The sequence below is a fragment of the Megachile rotundata genome, chromosome 4 (assembly GCF_050947335.1).
Source record: "Megachile rotundata isolate GNS110a chromosome 4, iyMegRotu1, whole genome shotgun sequence".
Classification (NCBI taxonomy): domain Eukaryota; kingdom Metazoa; phylum Arthropoda; class Insecta; order Hymenoptera; family Megachilidae; genus Megachile; species Megachile rotundata.
Window position 1 is genome coordinate 3,961,849 of NC_134986.1, and position 12,683 is coordinate 3,974,531.

At 31.7% G+C, this 12,683-nt stretch overlaps 1 protein-coding gene across 8 annotated transcripts in view; it reads left to right on the forward strand.

Annotated features, from left to right (window-relative positions):
- brat (tripartite motif-containing protein brain tumor) overlaps window positions 1-12,683 on the forward strand; it is a 100,411-nt gene that overhangs the window by 15,993 nt on the left and 71,735 nt on the right. For 2 of the 8 annotated variants that reach the window (XM_012294438.2, XM_076531372.1), the window contains exon 1: window positions 8,063-9,136. The exons of 5 other annotated variants lie outside the window; for them this stretch is intronic. The gene's annotated coding sequence lies outside the window, so the exon portion shown is untranslated. Of the gene's footprint in view, window positions 1-8,062; window positions 9,137-12,683 lie in introns of those variants that run through there. One more of the 8 variants, XM_012294435.2, reaches the window with a different exon arrangement.

Here is a 12,683-nt window from a genome sequence, read left to right on the forward strand (position 1 = left end):
GACAGTCAAGTTCAAAAGTTAGAAAATTAGTAAATATAACAAATAAGGTAATTTCAATAAGAAATTTTTATTCTAAAATACCCATATAATTTTTAATATAATACTGATGCAAAGTATGAGAAGCAACAGTATTCAATTAAGTAACAAGTAAATATTTTCCTCGGCAATGGCAAATATTTTCCTCGTTAATGGATGCAAATTATTAAAGCGAAGCGCATTCACGATTTTCTTAAATTTTAATATTTATTATTTTTAGTAATACTTTTCATATAAGATGGACCTTCTTCGTCTTTTTTTCGAGTAATTCATGTTGCATCCTTCTATAATCCTTCAGTTTTAAAGGAAATTTAAAATACCTCTCTTCTGTTATAACTTAAAGTGGTACTTTCAGCAAATGCTTTTCCAATACCATTCAAAATCCATTAAATGTTATGATTTTAAATACACTCATCTCCGGTTTGGTACAGTTAACATTTCGGAAATTTCACTAAGAGATATCACTATTTATATTCACATATTTAAATTGAAAAGGAATGCTATATATAGCATATATACAATTTTAACGAATTTTCAAATAATTCAAAGACAAGGGATTTTGTTTCGAGCTTAACACTAAACCTACCGACATATAAGGTGTACTTGATTTGAAATTAAAAATGAAGTTATAAAATAAATAAACAAACGATGAAATATAAATTAGTACACACATTTATTTTTTACCGTGATGAAAATCAATTCTGATTTCAAGAAATGTACATTAACAAAATGTGACCTTACAATAAGAAACTTGTGGAGCGGTCATTTGACCGGTTTGATAGTTTTAATGTTAAAGTGGTTGCATTACGAACTCACTATACATATTATAAATCATATATTACATGTATAATATATCATATGAATTATAACATATTGGCTTTGGAATGAAATCACCCTAAGCTGAACTAAAAGAATCATTCAATTTTAAATCACATTAAAACATTTATATGTGATATAATATATTATATGAATTATAACATACGTAGTGGCTTTTCTATGCCAATCATCTTACGTTAAAGCAAAAAAATTTCGTTTTTAAATCGTTTTAATCGTTCATCACAATTGTATGTAAATTATTAAATATTTCAGTCTAAAAATAAATATATAACATTTTTGAAAAGTCAATCCTGACGTTCCTGTAGTTTTTCAATAACGAGTACTTGCGTCATTCACGTTTCTTATCAGGGAATGTCAATAAATGGCCAGGAACATATGTTCATACTGGAAACGCCTGGATCATCGTTCTATACATTCTTCACAATTTAAAATTATCGCTAATGTAAATTTTATTTAATGCGTGTAACGTATAAAGATGTATCGGTCATGTGTACGAACTATGATGTACAGTCACTCATCAAAGTATTCATATACCTCTTTAAAAATTTATTTCAATAAACAATAATTTTGTGCGATAACATGTTTTGTTTTAACAAAATATGTCTATTATTCTATAGAAATCTTTAAGTGGATAGAAAAAGAAATAATTTTAAAAAAGTATGGATTGGATGTATTAATACTTTGTTTATGATTTTTGTATTTTTAAAATGGATTTAATCTTGTTAGTCATTGGTCATTCATTTCTTAAAGCAGTTTTGAGACTTTTGTCACTTTTTATTTTTCGTGTACTTAAAATTTCTATATTTTCAAGTTTTTGTACTTTAGTTATTATATTTTTAAAATCTCTATATTTTTAGTTTCTATTTTTGCAAATTCATATATAACCGAGACCCACATTTTCTACTTTTTACATTTCTAAATCTTTATTTTTGCAAATTTCTATACTTACCCATTTCTGTCTCCCCAAATCTTAATATTTTCACTTCCAATATTCTTCAAATTTTTATATTCACAATCTATATGTCTAAATATCTGTGTATCTAAATTTCTATATTCCCAATTTTTATTTTCTAAAATGCCTGTATCCCCTAATCCCTATATTTACAAATTTCTGTATTTCTAATTTCTACACTTTCTAAATATATTTACATATTTACTCTATATTTACATATTTCAGTGTTTCCAATTTCTGCATTCTTCAAATCTCTTTATTCCCAATCCTACATTTCTATATCTGCAAATGCGTGTACTCCCAAATGTCTGATATATTTATACTATTTTCCTCGGTAGAAAGTTTTAACATTAATTGTATAAATTTTGTTTAACTTTCGGAACGTGTCTCTAGTTTGACTTGCTCACTAAAGTTGAATCGAAGTTTCAATACTCTTAGGGTTAATATTCCTTTTATAATTCAATTTCATTTCATACAGGGTGCTTCAACATTGATGCTACAAGTGAAGTAGCGTCAAGCTACAAGAGAAGTTCTATGAAAAAGAAATCAATATGAAGTAAGATTTATTCACGGTACGTTTTCATTTTGGAGAAAATTAAATGTGACCATAAATTTCATTTGAATTTTGAAGGGCGCCTTTAATTTGACTCGATAGCTCAAAGCGAATCGAAGTTTGAAAACATGTAGAGTTAATATTGGTTTTCTAATTCGATTTGTTGGTAGTTCCTGATCAACCGATCATTGAGAACCCCTGGGCTTTGTATTCGCTTGGCCGGAACGAAACGGAACGTAACCGACCAGAGAAAATACACAGGGTACGTTGCTTGCATGTAACGTCTCCGAGTCTGGGAGCAGGTGCTCCTTGTTGGGTCGGTTGTGGTTCAGGACCGTCGTATTTCCTTTGGCAGCCTTAAAAATTTCGTAAACCTTTTCATCGTGTCGTCGACGACCAATGTCGAAGAAAACGTTAATAATTCGCCTCGCAAGACTATCTCAGCCTATACAGGGTGCTCAAAAAGTTAAGGGTGCTATTCTAAATATCATATCCTTATTTATTCATTATTTTAATGACAATTTTATTGCAATTTCTTACTCTTTAAAAATTAAAAAAAATTTTTTAAGAAGATTATTGTTTGAACTTGTTTTATCTAGGGGGTGGATAAGAAGAATGATTAAATTAATATTCAATTTTTTCTTTATTATATATAATATATTCTTTTTATTTCACATGTATTATGTACATTAAGAAAAAAATAATTTTCTAACTTGGAAAGTATGAATATAAAGTTCGTATAAATTTTAGAGAACATTGCTTTCATAAATTTTGAATGATAAAATGGTAACGCGTTTGCAAAATTTCATGAATAAAAAGTAATAAATTGATAAGGAAGAACGCTTGGGGGGATGAAATTTTCATTCTTACTCGAACGTTTCATTTCAATTTGGTAGTCGAAAAAACATTTATGCATGATATTCTAGAATGAAAACGATAAAAATTTTTTATTTATGTCTGGAAAATGTGTTTGTATAAAAGCAATAACTTTCTACATGCACCTGTAGAAAATGTGCAATGTATCGATTTAGTATACTTTAGGTATTCTATATATATATTTTGAATATTATATAATATTTCATTTTTAAAATTTATATTTTATATATAATATTTATAAAATACAAATTTTTTAATATAAAAAATTGTTATATTCGAAAAGTTTAAGTTTACCAATTTTCACACTTACAACATTAAAAATTCCAGATTTTCAAGTTTAAGAATTTCAAATTTGGAAATTTCATGTTTACAAACACATGCAAATTGTTAAATGCACAAAAAGCCTTCAGAAGTTTAGAAATTTTCTAGATGAAAGTAGATCCATTTATATGGCCCTTCTTATTCAAAGCCAAATAGTTCACAGCTGTACTTCGAGCAACAAAGTTCGAGACATTTCATTGTATTCATAACAGCGACACTAGAAATAATCGTTTCGTATTCTGTTAAAAGCTTCGTAGTTGAAAATGTTTCGAAACTTTACAATTAATGATGTTATTACTCATGTTCAATTAGGACTTTTTTGTTTACTTAAGAAAGTTCTATACGTGCTGAAGTCTGACCTGAATTTTGTCAACACCCTGTACATGAATACACTATAAGAAAGTGTAATGTACTGAAGTAAACTAGTATAGAGTTCTGAAATATTAAAAACGTACGTGGAAGTAAAGTGGTGCAAAGTGGAATAAATGTGACGGTAATTTGTACGAGGGAATAAGCTGTTAGTTGCGATAACCGTTCTCCGTAAAGTAGAATAGAATATCTTTGTGTATATAGCGGAAGAAGTATGTAAAGTTGAAGCACGTGAAATGTAGAACTATAGCGTACACACGAACATAAATTATGTTCGTAACAACATAAATGAAGACATTTTCAAAGAATAAAGAAGAATCTGTGGTCGTTGACACGATAATTTCGCTTGTACTGAATTTTCAAACGTACAAATTCTGACACAGTTTCATGACATAAAAGTATTTCAAAGTAACGCTTGTGGCATATCACTGTAAAGCTTAAAGTTCGAATAAGACAACTGTGCAAAGCTTTCGTGAATGCTTCCAACACAAAATAATTAACATTTGTAGCGAACAGTATTACGTATCAGTCATAAAATTTAATAAGTCTGACAGAATTTCATGGCATAAAAGAATCTCAGAATAACGCTTGTATTATATCAATGTAAAGTTTAAAGTTCAAATAGAACAGCTGAGCAAAGCTTTCATGAATATAAAATAATTAATGATTTACAACAAAGAGTATTATTGCATATCGATTGTAAAATTTTGAAAAAGTTTGACACAATTTCATGACATAAAGGTATCTCGAAATAACATTTATGGTATATCAAATTAAAGCTTGAAACTTCATAGAAATAAGCGTATAAATGGCTCGTTGATATTCCCAATACTAAATGACTGATCAATATTTGAAGCAAACAATGAACCGAAGTGAAATTTGTTTACTATTTCTCTGCAAATGGTACGATTTGATGACATAATTGCGATGTAGCACTTATGTAATCATGAAAACGTTTATGTAATCATTTTCCTTAAACTTCAAGCTTCAAATTGATGTGCCACAAGTGATGCTTTGAGATACTTTTGTGTCATCAAATTGTACCACTTATGTAGGAACATTATGCAAATTTTCTTGTGGTTTGTTGTTGTAATGGATAATGAGCCATTTTGTATTAGAAATATCGACGATATATTTATATAATTATTTTTGTTATACTTAGCTGCAATAATTTCAAACTTCCTATGTTTCTTTATCTAAAGCTCTCAAGTTTAAATTTTTCGCAAAAAGATGGAAAAACATTTTAGAATGCATTTTATTAATAATATTATAGCTTTTTATGCTAAAATATCTTTTCAGAAAAGTAGATAACCTTCAATTTTTTACGTCAACGAAGAAAAACATTGTTGGATTTTTATTATGATTTTTTAAATCAGTGTAAACACATTCCATGAATATTTTACTTTCATCTTTTAAAAGTAGACTACTCGCGATTAAGCATTCTTAAAACAAATTAAAGCTTTAATTCATTTTTATAATGTTATTCCTCGCATTTATTAGCTCGTATAATCTCCTTTCTTGTTATAATTTAATTTCCATTTGCGTGTTTCGTTTAATTAAATTCATAGCTGATAAAATATTTCTTCGCGAATCAGTTCGATGGCCTGCGTTTTAATTCTTGAATAAATTGAATCATTTTTTCTACGTATTAATTAAATTGAATATGACATGATGCTATACTTTTCACAGATTAATAGTTTGGTAACAAAATAAATAACTTAATCTAGGCTACTGCGTACAAACTGAACCACTTCTTTGCTTTTTTAATATTAAATAACCGATTCCGAAATTTTAATATAACATAACCAAGTTGAACTCCGTTTATTTTAACTGCAGTAAAATTTAGCCCAATACACTCTTTAGTCTTTTTAAGGTTTAATGATGTAGTTGCAAGTCACTGTTAGTATTCCTGTAAAAAAGTAACATATAAATTATAAAAATTGTGTTTGAATATAAGAATGTACTTATGAAGATTGTAAGGAGTTTGTTATATTTATGTTACTCAGATGAATGAGTCGTGACAAATATTAGTTTCAACATTATTATTACTTTTATTTGAAGTGATACATGTATACAAACAAATTCAGGATCATTTACCGCGATGTCGCTTCAGTGACTATTTGTGTAATTTGAATACGCGGTAATTAAGGGAAAGAGACGGTGTTCTGCTCTCAATGAAATTAAAAAGCATACATTTCAAATGTTAACTAGAAAAGTGTTCGCTCGTTAGAGAAAATTTATAACACGTGACTACACAACGCGTGACGATATAATTATTACCATATAACAGTAAGATAATAAGATCAAAAACTTATAATTCAACTGGATCTAATCTCACAGATAAATTTATTATCTAAATTATTCTTGGTATGTTAAATTAAGTTTGAAATGTAAACACGAATGAACAGATACAAACGATTAAATTATGTTAGGCAGTTTGAAATTTAAACAAAAATAAATAAATTTCTGTGCTTTAGTTAATACCAGTTATGTTTCACTTTAATCGTTTGTTTCAATCGGAGTTCCGAAATTTTTAATTACCTTATTGGCAATGAAACATTATAGTCGGGAATTTAATGTCTCTTAATTGCGGATTAAAATGCATTCGTTAATTAAATGTTTTGATTGAAAATTGTATTTTGATTTTCAATTCAAACTTATCCTATTAAAAATTGAATTATTTTAATTAACGATTAACTTTCAATCCTTGATTGAAACTTCTTTTGATTATAAATACAGTTTTTTAATTCTAATCTGAAAATAAATTTTTTTCATTAAATTGTATGTTTTCTAATATTAATATTTAATTGTTGAAAATCAATCGCTAGTGATTGGTAAAGCTCTGAATTAAAATTGACTATCAATCTTTGCTTTAGCAAGTTTTAATTAAAAATTTGATTATATTTTCAATTAGAAAATCGATCAATCATTTTTAATGTATAATACATGTATTTAAGCGAATAATATATCTAAACATTGGTCTGAAAAGACAGACGTTATTGTAACACGAATATTTTATTATCTAATCATTTTACTATTTTATTATCGCAGTGCTTTTCTGTTCTACTGCTTTATTCTATTATTTTCCTGTTTCATTATTCCGCTACACTTCTGTATTATTTTACCATTATTCGAATATTTTACATTATATACAATTATTATATTATAATACTATTGTCTTATTGTTTGATTATACCTCTATATATTACTACTGTATTTAAGAATACAATATCTGTTTACCTGCATTTTTTTTAGAGGCACAGGTGTTATACGATCATTTTATTATTTTAAACTTTTACTACATCGTTATTGCAGTATTGTACCCTTTTACTATTTTACCGCGGTTACGTTTGACTATCTGTGCCATTTTATCATTTCATTATTCTATTATTTTCCATTTTATTACTTTACTATTTTATTATTTCTGATATTTTACTATTTTATCATTTTACTGTTCCATTATTGTACTATTTAATTATTCCATTATGTTAAATTATTATATTATCCCACCGGACTACTATTCTATTATTTTGCACCTCACTATTTCATTCTTTTACTATTCTACTTAAGCAAACGTATTTTTGATCTTGTCAAAAAATTGCAATTAAAAATTAAACATTAATCGTTAGTTAAATAAAAAAGATAATCAGCCATTAGTAATCCTGTGCTTAACGATATTATCGACATATCATTAAGTATCAACAAGCTATCGATAATTCATCACTAGTCGATAGCAACAGCCAGCAGCGAACAGTGATACCTATAGCCGACCGTAGACAGCTATAAACGTAGTCGATAACATTTAAAAAATCATACAGCAGCAGTCATCCAATTGCAGTGAAACCGAACGATTAACTTCCAAACGATTTCTCCGAATTCACGCATCGGTTAGAGTATAGCGAGCCGCCATTGGTAGGGTGACGCTCGAGGGAGAAGTATCGTGAGGGTGCAGAATATGCCGGATGGCATCCCGAAGGGCGACACGAGGGGAATAGTAACCAGTGGTGGTGGTTACGTTTGTATATCCCCCCCACCGAGTTGGTTGCGACGAGGAGGGACGCCGCCGACGCCACCGACGCTGCCGACGCCGTCGCCATCACCACCACCGCAGCCATCGTCACCGACGTCAGGACACCGTGTGTGAATTCACTTTCCACCGTCGTCTCTATCTCTCAGTTACCAACAGACCGTGCGATCGTTCGCATCGGAGACTTTGAGAAGCAGGAACGAGAGAAAGAGACCTCGGTATATGTGTATGAATGCGCACGAGAGAGAGATCGAGATAAAAGTGCAAAAGAACGCGAGAGACGTGGAGAGAAAAAGAGAGAGAGAGACACGTTACAAGGCATGCCGCACAGTCTCGCCTGAACAAAGGAAGGCTCCCTCAACCGAGGGTCGTTTCCGATCGACGAACCGTCGGTTCCCCTTCGTTCGCCTTCGGCGCGCCTCGTGCGGCACAAGCATTTACGAAGCGGTCAGTCACGTAGCAGCGGCCGAGCTGTGAGGAACAAAGAACGGAAGGAACAGAAAGAGAGAGTGTGCCAGCGAGAAGGAAGCGTACGTCTGTGTGAACACCGGCTCGCCCCGGTGAATAAAACAAAGGGAAATTGACCAGTATTATTGTGCTCGTTACACGCAGTTTCGTTCGTACGAAGGAATTTCCAATTCTGTCGGAGCGTTTTCGTGCACGATACACGTTATCGTTTCGCGTCGTGTCGTGTCGTGCCGTGTCGTTACAAACCCGAAGTTGACTCGAATGCCGAAGAGGCGCTCTTTTCGCGTGTGTGCCCTTTCGTTCTCGTGTTCGCGAGCCTACTCGTCGATCGAAGCAAGTTTCACACAGCAAGCTGGAGATTTTTAATTGCCGGTCCTGTGCGTGCGGTGAGAAACGAATTATAGGACGTACCGGCGACCTAACCTAGAACGACCGCTCGCCGAGGGGTAGATCGCCGCGCGTACACGTTCTTAAACATTCGCGCGCGTACCGAAGCCACGGTGACGAATATATAAAGACAAAAGTGACTGGAAGACAAGAGTCTCTGTTCGATATCTTTTTCTACTCACCTTTACTTTTATGTGACATGTCGTGCTACGAATACGCAGTGTACGCTTGAAAATATACGTACGGAATTGTTTGATCGAAAAGAAGCGTTCTTCCGTTCGACTACGTACGGATTATCCTCGTTTTTACGGTGAGTTTATGTTTCTTTTCTTGTTTGTGTTCGCGGTTATGGAGTGTTCGTTGGAAATGAACAGCGCGGGTAAATGATTTTCGTTTGGGCAGCTAGAATTTCAAAGATTCTAGAATAATCCTGTACGATGTGCGATTATTATGGGAAGCGTGACTTATTTCAAGCGCGTTGGGTAGGAGTGGTGCTGTTTGTTGTCCTTCTGACATTTCTCGTGTCAATAACTGAATTACGTGCTTGTCGAACGAATTGCAGACTTCGATTTTTAATTTTTTGTTTCTTTTTTCTGGCGTAAGTAATATAATATTATTGCAAAATTTAGATTTGACACTTTCGATTTCGCGCGTTTGAAAATAAGAAAATTGTAGCACACGTTTTTTCATTTATAAACAGTGTAACATTAAGAAATTTATATTTTCAATTTGACACGATCGAAAATAAAAAATAGTAACGTATTAATTTTCATACTTCTTCACTTATGGATAATTTACTGTAAGAAATTTAAATTTGATGCTTGGGATTTGTAAATAAAAAATGGCGGCGTACCAACTTACACACGTGATTTACAAAAATAATATTAAAAAATATAGGTATATTTATAAAAATATTTATAAATATTATATTACTAAGAAATTTAAATCTAGTATCTATAATTCGACAGTAAGAAAATGGCGGTATATTAATTCTTAACCTTGTTACTTGCGAATGTAATGTTAAAATATTTAGGTTTTATATTTTTAATTTGACACGTTTAAAAATAATAAAATTATAACGTATCAATTCCTACATTTTTTCGTTTCTGTATATCAACGTTAAAGAAAATAAATGAGAAAATAATAAAAGTACAACGTACTGCTTTAGTCAAAATATCATATAAACGCGATACGATATTATAATGTTAAGAAATTTACATCTAATTGACGCGTTCGGAAATATGAAAATTACAGCTTAGCTATTTTTACGTTTTTCCATTCATAAAGATATTTGTGCAAAATGTAATTCGTAGAAGTACGATATCTTTATAGCTGATTACAAGCGAATTCAGATTGCCGAGCGTTATACCTATGATTCATAAAACTGATGCTTTTGTTGTCGTCGTCGAAAGGTATATTGCAAAGTTGCTTATGCATACCAACGGATAAGTCCGTCGCGTTGCGAGAAGAGGTTAATTAGACGTCGTTCCAGTAATTCGAGAGTACGTGACGTTTACCGCGTGTCGGTGACAGCAGATAATTACTCAAAAGCGTAGCTGTTAATTATACACTTTGACGCGATAATACGAAATTTCAGATAATCGCGGGATTTCGTCAATCTAATAATGCAAAGCTTCATTAATAGCAGACAGATTAATTTTTAATTACATTATACGCAGAGTGACTACTCGTCATGACCTTGTCCGTATTGTATGTACTAATTTTCGAGTGTGTTGATTAAAGACTTTTAAATTATGTATATTGATTTTATATTGGTGGGAAACCCATCTTCGAAATGGTTTATCTAAACTTAAATATAAACGGAGTATTATCATAATAATTTTATAAATTATATTAAATTATACAAATTAGATAGCATTATAAATTACATAGATTATATAAATTAAGTTGTATTGTAGATCACATAGCTTGTATAATACATTATTTAATTTTTTAAATTTATGCACATTTACAAATAAAATTTTGTTTTGAATAAAATGAACTAATAAAAAAAATCATTTTTTTGATGATAATTAACACATTAAATGATTCACAGTTAACCAAAAAAATTCTTTTCATAAGTTTTAAACTTGTCTCAATAAAATTTTACGTCAATTAATTCGCTGTTAATTTGAAAATGCCTCACACGTGATTAACGTGACGCATATTTGTAAAATCTTGACACGCACATAAAAAGGTTCGTCAACACTAATTTAGAAGGGATCCAAGGGTAATTTGGGTAGAATTTAGGGGGAATTCAAGGTTAGTATAGGGGGAACTCACGGAACACGTTCGAATACTGAATAACGGATATAGAGACACTTTGCTGAAATGTGTATGATTACACAGTCTAACCTGTAAGTGTTATGACCACATTTGTAAAACCAATTCCTCGGCGATGTTCTCCAATGTTTATTCAGAGAAGTGTAGCATGTTGAAAGTATAATCAATTTTTTTAGTTCCAACAAACCTACCTGTTATATGATAATGGCTTAAATAATGAATTTAAAGTGCCAAATGATTAATGTTTAAGGAAACCGATAAAAAAGATATATGTACCGCAATAATTACAGATATTTCCTTGTTCTTTAGTTTTATTTTTTGAAGGTAAATGAAGCATATGATTTATCGAATGTATCTAATTAAATTAAATGAAATATATTAATTTTTCACAATTTTTATTATTAAAGTTAATATACAAAATTGTATTCCAGTTCTTTATCGAACTTGTTCATATATAATTAGCAAGAAAGAACGATGTAAAGTTTCTTAAGTTGTTCTTGCCCTAGACAAGAAATTAATTTGTATGAGATCGAAGACGATTGTAGGCTCAAATGACCCGCTGTTTGTCTGGACTCTGGTATTCATGCATTTCTCTTGGAAGTAAATCGGATTTCTGTATAAACGTGCTCGAGAGAAGCGGCAATAAAGATCCATCGAGATCAAGAGGGTTTGGTGAAACTGATTTTATACCTACACTGTCGAGTGTCTTCCACTCGCGTCGATGATTCATTCTCGAATGAAATAATGCGCATTCGTCGACAAAGGCCGTGCATTGATTTCCCCGGTAAAGAGATTCCCAACAGTGAACGGCAGCTCGTTGAAAAAGATTAGGTTGTGGATTGGAAAGGAAAGGGACGGATGGGAATGGACCGAGAACCTTGAAAAACATCAATTTCTGTATCATGAGAGTACAATTCAAATTTATATATCAACTGTTGAAATAAATTCTGTGACCGTGCAGTTCTGTATGTAGCTATGTAACGCGTGGGTAATATAACGCGATAATTTCATGTGAGGCGGTATACGCTGTTGCAATTCTAAACGTGGCAATACAACGCATAGAAACTCCACTCGTGGCAATATAACGCATAGAAACTCTACGCGTCGCAATATAACGCTTAGAAATTGCATCCATGGCAGTTAAAATGCATAGAAATTCAACGCGTTGCAATATAAGGTATAGAAACTCCATGCATGGCAATGTAACGCATAGAAATTCCAAGCGTGGCAATACGACGCATAGAAACTCCACGCGTGGCGATAAATCGCATAGAAATTCAATGCGTAGCAATTGAACGTATGGAAACTCCACCCATGAGAATATAAGGCATAGAAATTCAACGCGTGGCGATATAACGCATAGAAACTCCATGCGTGGCGATATAACGCATAGAAACTCCATGCGTGACAATATAACGCATAGAAACTCCATGCGTGGCAATATAACGCATAGAACCTCCAACGCGTGGCGATATAACGCATAGAATCTCCATGCGTGGCGATATAACGTATAGAACCTCCACGCGTGGCGATATAACGCATAGAATCTCCATGCGTGGCGATATAACGTATAG